Here is a 9,102-nt window from a genome sequence, read left to right as displayed (position 1 = left end):
TTTTATTTCTATTCTTTTTATATCTGATTGATTAAATTTATTTAGCTTGCTATGGAGATTTTATGAAGGGCAGGGCTGCTCTTGAGTTTTGAGCTCTGTATGTTTTTAATAATTGTGGCATAGTACCTAGACATTAATGAGTGCTACCTAAAGCAAAAATAAATAAAAATAGCAAGTCAAGATTAAGTCGGTATTGTCAGAGCTATTACTATTTATTATATTTTATTATTGTAGTAGTACATAGAGGACCCAGGTAAGGAGCAGGGCCCTACTATGCCAGGAACTGTACATACAATCTCAGCATATGATGAAACAAACATACAGGAAGGAACAGGGGAGGATGAGGTTGCAGTGAAACAATTGTGTTTGTTACAGTAATCAGCAGTCACAGCTATGCAGGGAAGCTTGCACAAACCCTGCATTCAATATATCTCACTTAAGTCAATGCTTCACTTTCATGAATATTCAATCACAGACTTTATACAATAATACAAAATATTTTGCATGCAAATAAAAGTTATAGTCCAGCTATAAAAATGCATTATCTCTAAATACAACTGCATGAGAAAATGATTAGTCATTTAAACTAAATGGAAAAGGCAATCATGTGTTCCCTTTAAAAGGTTCATAAAACCTCATGAGAGAGATCTACATTCAGATGGAGTATACAAATTAGCCCTAGTTATGGGCCCAATAATTTCTTTCATGAAAGTGCTCATCAGAGGATGCTGGAGCCTGAAGAGAGTTGAACTCTATGATATTCTCATTGTACACTTCTGTTCCATTTCTTTTGTTTCAGTGTGTTTGAGAGAGAGAGAGAGAGAGAGAGAGAGAGAGAGAGTATCCTTACTTCTGACCTCTCCCATGGAAGAAGCAGCAAGTCTGGCCCTCAGATCCGAGAGATCCCCTGAGATCTGGGTGGGGGTGAGAGGGAGCCTTAGGACTATCTCTGCACTGGCTCTTGGCTCCCAGCTGCTCTCCTTCTCAGCATCTAGTTCCACTGGCACTGTAGTTCCAGGGATTTCCTCAGCCAGCAGTACTCATAGGTACATCTTGAAGTGTTGAAGTTAGTTCCCCCAGGTGGAGTGGGTTCCACTAAATTATTATAGACAAGGGCTGTTTTCTTTTTTAGAAATTTTACCTCTCAGTGTCACAGGGAAGATGTAAGTCCCCAATCTTGCCCAGACTTTCTCCTTCCACTCCATTTATCATCTATGCATACTCTGCAGGCCTGAGATCAGGGATGCTGCTGCTGAAGAGGTGACTTCCCCCTGCCCCCTTGTTGGGAAGAGATAATTAGCACAGAGATAATGGGGAAATGATCAGGTCCTTTGTCTTACTTACCTCTGTCACCTAGGCAGCTAAACCTTTTTAAAAAATGTGTCTGAATTTACAGCTATCATATTGACATCTGACATAGTGAATGCCAGTGAAAATGAGGTAAGATCTGAGGTTAAAATAGAGAGAGAACATTATTTAGACAAGCTAGATGTCTTCAAGTCCGCAGGGCCTGATGAAATACGTTCTAGAATATTCCAGGAGCTGCCTCAGGAGACATCTGAGCCATTAGCAATTATCTTTGAAAACTCATGGAAGATGGAAGAGATTCCAAAGGAGTGGAAGAGGGTAAATAGAGTGCCAATCTATAAAAGGGGAATAAGGACAACTTGGGGAAGTACAGACCAGTCAGGTTAACTTCAGTACCCGGAAAGATATCCAAGCAAAATAATCAAGTAATCAATTTGCAAACACCTAGAAGATAATAAGGTGATAAATAACAGTGAACATGGATTTGTCAAGAACAAATCATGTCAAACCAACTTAATAACTTTCTTTGACAGGGTAACAAACCTTGTGGATAGGGGGAAGTGGTAGATGTGGTATATCTTGGCTTTAGTAAAGCTTTGATACTGTCCCACATGACCTCCTCATAAGCAAACTAGGGAAATATAGCCTAGATGGAGCTACTATAAGGTGGGTGCATAACTGGGTGGACAAACCGTTCCCAGATAGTAGTTATCAGTGGTACGCAGTCAAACTGGAAGGGCATATTGAGTTGGTCCCAGAGAAATCTGTTCTGGGTCCTTGTTCTGTTCAATATCTTCATAAATGATTTGCATATTGGTATAAAGAGTAAACTTATAAAGTTTGCAGATGATACCAAGCTGGGAGGAGTTGTGAGCACTTTGGAGAACAGGACTACAATTCAAAATGATCTTGACAAACTAGAGAAATGGTCTGAAGTAAACAGGATGAAATTCACTAAGGACAAATGAAAAGCACTAAACTTGGGAAGTGTGATGGGGCGGTTGCCCCTCCCTGGCAGAAAAGTGGTTAAAAGCAGCCCTTAGGAGGCTGTGCAGGAGGCAGCCAATTAGAGAGGGGCTGCGAGGAGCAGCCAATCAGGGCCAGGCTGGCCCATATAAGAAGGGCTAAAGAGCAGAGCAGAGGTTAGTAGCTGCCTGGAGCTTGATGAGAGAAGATCAGGCTCTTAGCAGGAGGAAGGAGTGCCTGCACCCTGGACAGAGCAGTGCTGTCAGCAGGGACCAGGGAAGCTAGAGAGACCTCCTGGATAGCTACTAAGACTGGTAGGCTGGAGCCCTGAGGTAAGGGCAAGAAGGTGCTGGGGGCTGTGGGGAAGTGGTCCAGGGAAAGGTATGGTGAACTTGGAGGGGACACAGCACATGGCTGCCATTCCCTGGGCCCATAGGTGCCAACTACTCCTGGTGCTGGTGGGTGCTTGTGCCCCACCACCCTAGGTCCCACCCTGATTCTACCCCTGCCCCCATTCCAACCCCTTCCCCAAAGTCCCCACCCCAACTCTGCCCCTTCCCTGTCCCTATTGGACTCCTTCCCCAAATCCCTGCCCTGGCCCTGCCTCTTCCTGGCCTCCTCCCCTGAGTGCTGTGTTCCTGCTCTTCCCCCCACTCTCTCACAGCTTGTTATGCTGTGAAACAGCTGTTATGTGGTGGCAAGTGCTGGGAGGAGAAGCTGGAAGCAAAGGTGAGCTGAGGTGGGGTGGGGAGTGCAGAGCACCCACCAGTTTTTCCCTGTGGGTGCTCCAGTCCCGGAGCACCCATGGAGTCAGCGCCTGGGCCGTGACCTGGTGTAGTGGGCAGGCCTGGGTCCCCCCCTGCTTTCTTGCTACTGAGGAAGTAGCCAGACAATTGGCTGTGGCTGCTACTGAAAGAAGTGGCTGGACAGTTGACTCCAATTCCCCTGGAAGTGGGGAGAATTGAGTATGGCACAGTCAGAGGGCTGTGTCTGGAAGAGGAAACCATGGTCCTGTGGGTCTGACATGGATCTAGGAGCAGAGGTGATGGTGGGTGAGACACCACCAGAAGAGGGTGCTAAGCTAATTCCCAAGACAGCCAGCAGGAGGTGCCATAGTGATTAGTTGGACCCTGTCACAGGAAGGAATAATCAATTGCAAAAATACAAAATGGGAAATGACAGCCTAGGAAGGAGTACTGCAGAAATGGGTCTGGGGGTTAAAGTGTCGTAGTCATAGAATATCAGGGTTGGGAGGGTCTCAGGAGGTCATCTAGTCCAACTCCCTGCTCAAAGCAGGACCAATCCCCAATTTTTGCCCCAGATCCCTAAATGGCCCCCTCAAGGATTGAACTCACAACCCTGGGTTTAGCAGGCCAATGCTCAAACTACTGAGCTATCGCTCTCCCCCCCTCCTCCCAAGTGAATTGCAAACTAAATGATTCAACAATGTAATGCTGTTGCAAAAAAAGGAACATTGTTCTGGGATGTATTAGCAAGAGTCTTGTAAGCAAGACATGAGAAGTGTGTTCTTCTCTACTCAGCACTAATAAGGCTTCAGGTGGAGTATTATGTCCAGTTCTGGGCACCACACTTCCAGAAAGATGTTGACAAATTAGAGTCCAGAGAAGAGCAACAAATTACAAATCTAGGAACCATGACATGAGAAAAATTGAAAAAATTGGGTTGGTTTCTTCTGGAAGAGAGAAGACTGAGGGGGAACATGATAAAAGTCTTCAAGTATGTAAAAGGTTGTCATAAAGTGGAGGGTGACAAATTGTCTATAACCACTAAAGACAGGACAAGAAGTAATGGGCATAAATTGCAGCAAGGTAGATTTAGGTTAGATATTAGGAAAACCTTCCTAACTGTAAGGGTAGTTAAGCAATGGAACAAATTATCTAGGGCAGTTTTGGAAATGTCACTGGAAGTTTTTAAGAACAGGTTAGATAAACACTTCTCAGGTAGATAATACTTAGTCCTGCCTCAGTGAAGGGGATGGGCCTAGATGACCTATCAAAGTCTCTTCCAATCCTACATCTGTTTTCTATGGTAACATGTTTGAACTGCATTTCTTCCTTTATTTGGCTTTTCAACAGCTTTGGGGCCTCTCTCTAACTAATTCTTAGTTTTTTTTTTCCAAAATAAAAAAATCTATAATTGCACTGATTGGAAAAAGATAATTTTTAATTAAACTAGCACCTTAGCACTACTACTGAAATGTGAAGATATTTTTTAACTCTGTTCAAAGCAATTTGGTTAACATATGTGGGAATTAGCCACTGGAAGATTCTCCTGTTATTTCACAAATGCAAAAGAAACATTCAGAGATACAAGGAAGACAATTTTAAAACCTTGACTAGGAGGTAGCATTGTCTAGTAGACTAAGCACTGGACGTAAGCCAGGATTTCCAAGTCCTAATTCTAGTATTGCCAACCCCAAGCATTGAAAAATTGAGTCTGCTTCCCTCCTCCAAATAATTGTATTGGCTTAAAATCATGAAATTTAAAAACAAACAAAACATAGACATTTTGGATTCTTTTCCTTTTTGTTCTTTTTCCTTTTGTCTTTTCTGAGACTTTTGGGTATACCCAAATCACATTTTTCAAGATTTCCTCTGCATCTATGAGGACTAGAAACTTCTTTTAATGAAAGCTGAGAGTCTTACAATTCCTTTAAATGTGGAGCTTGGCCTTTAAGAAAACTATCAAATATTGCAACACTTGTGATAAATTGCAAAAGTTGGCAACACTAATTCTGGCAGATACTGATCTGAACCCTGGCTGTTGGCAAGTCATATAGCTTTCAAAAGTGTAAGCTAATTTTGGGTTCCTTAGTTTTTGATTGGCCGTTTTGGAATCTGATTTTCAGAGCTACTTCACACCCATTATTCAACAGAAATTGCAAGTAATCAACACCTCTAGAATAACAGACTCTAATTTGGGAATTCAGAAATAAAGGAACCCAAAACTGAAAACTTAGGCCCTAATATTCTTGTGTCTCTGTCTTATCTGTAAAAATTGAGAATAGTATTTGTATACCTACCTCACAAAGGTGTGGTAAGGATTTCCTTTGTGTGGTGCTTTGGAAATGTAAAGTTCTATATAAGAAATAATTGTTAATATAAGTAGTACAGGGCTCATAAAGAGCATACCCCTGGTTCACACCAAGATATACATGCATCTAATATTCTGTGAAAATTAGACTTAATGTGGTGTCTTGCTCCAGTTGCAGAATCTGCCCCTACACCTCTCTGTGGGTTCTATGCACTACCATAGGTACTGGGACTAAAGGTGCTGAGGTTGCTGCCACACCCCCTGACTTGAAGTGGTTTCCATCATATACAGGGTTTACAGTTTGGTTCAATGGCTCTCAGCACTTCCAGCATAATTGTTCCAGCACCCCTATGCACTAGGGTGAATTTCACTCTGATCAAATGACCTCTTTTATTATTGTCAAGGCAGTATCTCCCATTCTCGGCAGTGTCTGGTCCTGAAAAGAGACAGCAGCAGTAGTATTTTTGCAATCTCGATATAGATTGCAAATGACAGAGTCATTGCTGTGATTCTCATTATATTACATTAAAATGCAATAAACATATATACCTATGGAATGATTTGTCTGTAAATGAGACTGTTTTGGATCCCCTGAGGCTTCATCTGACTACTGCTCATTTTACTTCCAGTATCTGACTGGTCTGTTAAGGCAGGTTGTCTCATATTTTTCCAAGTCTACTTTTTTATACCAATTTTTTCCTCCTTTCACTAAATCACCTTGATTTAGATATACAAATGACCACCTGCTTCTTTATAATGGATGCAATTTTATTCACCCTCTTTTGTCCATAATTTCTCTTTTTGTGAATGACTAAATTCCAAACTCTTGCTAAGATGGTTGGAAGCACGGCTTCCTCTGAGGCCGAAGGTTATGCTTGGTAGTGAGGCAGAGTTTCTTTAGTACAGTAGGTTCTCTTTAGAACAGAGGTGGGCAAACTACAGCCTGCAGGCCACATCTGGCCCACAGGACCCTTCTGCCCAGCCCCTGAGCGCCTGGCCAGGGAGGCTAGTCCCTGGCCCCTCCCCCGCTGTTTCCCCTCCCCTGCAGCCTCAGCATGCCGTGCCGCCGACACAATGCTCTGGGTGGCTGGGCAGCGCAGCTGCTGACCACCGGTGCTCTGGGGAGGGCTGTTGGATAGAGGGCAGGGGAGTTGGGGGTGGGGGTGTAGATAAGGATTGGGGCAGTCAGAGGGCAGGGAACAGGGGGGTTGTATGGGGGTAGGGGTCCTGGGGGGGCAGTCAGGAAGGAGAGGGGGTTGGATGGGGTAGCAGGGGGCAGTCAAGGGCAGGGTTCCAGGGGTGGTCAGGGGACAGAGCAGGGGTGGTGGATGGGGTAGGAGTCCCGGGGGGACACTGTGAGGAGACGGGGGGGTGGGTGGGAGGGTGTTGGATGGGGCAGGAGTCCCAGGGGAGCTGTCAGGGGGCAAGAAGTGGTGCGGGGGATCAGATAGGAGGCAGGGGCTGGGCCACACCTGGCTGTCTGGGGAGACACAGCCTTCCCTAACCGGCCCTCCATACAATTTTGGAAACCCGATGTGGCCCTCAGGCCAAAAAGTTTGCCTGTCCCTGCTTTAGAACATTAAAGCATGTTATCCTCACTTCTGTGAGCACTTCCATGTAGTCTGAGTAAGCATATTTTATCTGCTCTTGACTGGCCACATCACTTGTTGATGTTCTAAATAGTAAATCAATGGAGCCCATTTGAAAAAAGGGAACTTTAAAATTTTTTTTATAGATTGAGTTCCATCACTATGAACTGACTATATTGTTAGGCAGGAATCTGGATTAACTAACATTTCTGAAGATGATGGGAGAAGCAGCTAAATAGATCAACTGACGGAGTCTGAGTAACATGACTGTCCTTTTATCTATAGGTAACAGCATCCTCTTACTAATGTAGTATTTTAGTCTAGAATCCTGATTCTGTTCCTATGCTGCCCTCTGGCTATATGTGGGCCTCCTATTTATATCCACAACTTATCAATAACAGTTAACTTGCATTTCCTGTTCACTAGCAACCCACTCGAAGAACAAGTCACTTCATATTTATATTTATATTTCCTACAGAGTACACAACTTGGTACAAATAAGGAAGAATTAATAATAATTTATTAATAACATCCTGTCCTCCTAACATCATTCCACTGAATTTCTAGCTTAGGTTCCGTTTACAAGAGCATGTTGGAAGGGTTATTAATTGAGGTGAAGGTATGGAAAATCTCTCTTGGATTGATATTAAGCAGCTATTATTGATTCTTAAGTGTACATGCATGTTTGGGGGTGTCCAAAGTGGATCTTCTCATCCCCCTGCTGTCAGCTTGTCTGAGAACTTTGTTGGTGGCTTTGCATACCTGAACTCCTCATTAGGTCATAATGTTAGTACTTGTGACAGGGTGTAGAATCACAGAATATCAGGGTTGGACGGGACTTCAGGGAGTTGGACTAGATGACCTCCTGATCAAAGCAGGACCGATCCCCAACTAAATCATCCCAGCCAGGGCTTTGTCAAGCCTGAGCTTAAAAACTCCTAAGGAAGGAGATTCCACCACCTCCCTAGGTAACCCATTCCAGTGCTTCACCACCCTCCTAGTGAAAAATTTTCCTAATATCCAACCTAAACCTCCCCCACTGCAACTTGAGACCATTACTCCTTGTTCTGTCATCTGCTACCACTCAATAGTCTAGATCCATCGTCTTTGGAACCCCCTTTCAGGTAGTTGAAAGCTGCTATTGTATCCCCCCTCATTTTTCTCTTCTGCAGACTAAATCAGAGTTCCCTCAGCCTCTCATAAGTCATGTGCTAGAGCCCCCTAATCATTTTTGTTGCCCTTCACTGGACTCTTTCCAATTTTTCCACATCCTCCTTGCAGTGTGGGGCCCAAAACTGGACACAGTACTCCAGATGAGGCTTCACCAGTGCCGAAGAGGGGAATGATCATGTCCCTCAATCTGCTGGCAACGCTCCTACTTATACAGCCCAAAATGCCATAAGCCTTCTTGGCAACAAGGGCACACTGACTCATATGCAGCTTCTCATCCACTGTCACCCCTAGGTCCTTTTCTGCAGAACTGCTGCCTAGCCACTTGGTCCCCAGTCTGTAGCAGTGTGTGGGATTCTTCCATCCTAAGTGCAGTACTCTGCACTTGTTCTTGTTGAACCTCATCAGATTTCTTTTGGCCCAATCCTCTAATTTGTCTAGGCCCCTTTGTATCCTATCCCTACCTTCCAGCATATCTACCACTCCTCCCAGTTTAGTGTCATCCTCAAACTTGCTGAGGGTGAAATCCACGCCACCCTCCAGATCATTAATGAAGATATTGAACAAAACCGGCCCCAGGACCAATCCTGGGGGCACTCTGCTTGATACCAGCTGCCAACTAGATATGGAGCCATTGATCACTACTTGTTGAGCCAGATCTAGCCAGCTTTCTATCCACCTTATAGTCCATTCATCCAGACTATACTTCTTTAACTTGCTGGCAAGAATACCCTGGGTAGGTGTACCTGCCCTGCTCTGGCCCCACAAGGGTTAACTGTGCATTGCAGGCTGAGGAAGCCATGATCCTTTGCCTCTGCTTGACATGATCAGCCTAGAGGCAAGATATAAAAGGAAGCAGCCCAGTTCCTTCTGGGCAGACTGCAGAAGGGAGAGGATGCAGACTGCTGGCTCTTTCCAGGGAGCTGCTACAGGGCCCAACCCCAGAGCCAAGGCATGCAGAATTCCAGATAGATTCTAGTATGTTTGACAAACCCAGAGAGGAGGTCATGCTGTC

This window comes from Lepidochelys kempii, chromosome 2, assembly GCF_965140265.1.
Source record: "Lepidochelys kempii isolate rLepKem1 chromosome 2, rLepKem1.hap2, whole genome shotgun sequence".
Classification (NCBI taxonomy): domain Eukaryota; kingdom Metazoa; phylum Chordata; order Testudines; family Cheloniidae; genus Lepidochelys; species Lepidochelys kempii.
The sequence above is the reverse complement of the archived record's forward strand: the minus strand, read 5'-3'. Positions refer to the sequence as shown.